This window comes from Tupaia chinensis, unplaced genomic scaffold (assembly GCF_000334495.1).
Source record: "Tupaia chinensis unplaced genomic scaffold, TupChi_1.0 Scaffold139513_1, whole genome shotgun sequence".
Classification (NCBI taxonomy): domain Eukaryota; kingdom Metazoa; phylum Chordata; class Mammalia; order Scandentia; family Tupaiidae; genus Tupaia; species Tupaia belangeri.
Genome location: NW_006199398.1, coordinates 264296 through 265422, shown reverse-complemented (window position 1 = coordinate 265422; position 1127 = coordinate 264296). Strand labels below are relative to the sequence as shown.

The window sequence follows — 1127 nt, the reverse complement described above, 5'->3', positions numbered from 1 at the left end:
TGCCCCCCCACCCCACCCCCAGTGAGCTCTCCAACCCAGGAGAGAACGGGGAGACGTGGAGGGCCGCCACTGCGGGACCTCACCTCTCTCAGACCTTGTTTCCAGGGCAAGCCTGTAGTTTGACAAATTCAGATTTCCTGAAATAGTCGGGTTTGTTGAATTGATTCAGTGGGGAGGGCACTGTGGCACAGAGGGCAACTGTGAAATGCCACAGCACCCTGGGCCACCCTGCTTCCTTTCCAGAGTGCCCAGGCATCCAGTGGCACTCAAAGGAGGGTGGAATGTTCCTTGGTAAGAGGAGAAATCTTTTGTAAGATTTGGGTCCAGCTGCAGGGTGGGGAGGGGGAGGGAGGGTGGATAGCAGGTGCGTTATAAAGTTGTGAACAGGAAAATAAGACTCCCTTGTGTGTCCCCAGGGGTTGCTGTAAATGGTCACAGCAATCACTCTCTGAGAGGCATGTGGATTAAAGGGTATGCTCTGGTCATAGGTCCTAGAGAAGGGGTACTGCACTCCAGGCCATGGCCATGGCAGAAGAGTTTCGAAGGAGTGGCTTGACTGTGCAGATAGGGAGCTGAGAGGGAGCCAGGACCATGGCAGGAGGCCCTATGGGGCTCCAGGCACAGTGCACAGCGGGAGGCATGAGGAGATCTCACTGGTGCATTGGAATGTCACTGGGTCACAGAAACAGGCTAGAAGGGGATGCTGAGTGGAGACCAGCCTTGTCGTACTAGTGCACCTGGCCACCTGGGCCTGCTCACAGCCTATCTGTGGATGCTGAGGCAGATTACGAAGCTTCCAAAGTTCGCAGCCCTGGTGCAGCCCTAATGCAACACTGCAACACCCTGCAGGGCTGACCTCAGGGTTGGTTCTTGGGTTGGCCTAAAAACCACACCAGGTGGGTGCTCAGGTGCCCAGCATCTGACAGTCTGAAGGGCTGGGAGAGGGGCTTGAGGGCAAGATGAGGCTCTGTCCCGGATGCTTCTCTCGTTCATTGTCTTTCTCTTGTGTGTCCATGGGCATACTTTTTACCATGACAAAAGTTAATGATTCATCAGGAACATGGGGGGGGGGGGTCACTTCAGGCGGTTCTGTTTAGGGGTGAGGTGAAAAGGGGGGCCCCCAGGAG

The 1127-nt window shown here is 55.6% G+C and overlaps 1 long non-coding RNA gene across 7 annotated transcripts in view; it reads left to right on the top strand.

Annotated features, from left to right (window-relative positions):
* Nucleotides 1-1127, top strand: part of LOC102494579 (uncharacterized) — a 6616-nt gene that overhangs the window by 352 nt on the left and 5137 nt on the right. The window lies entirely within an intron of this gene.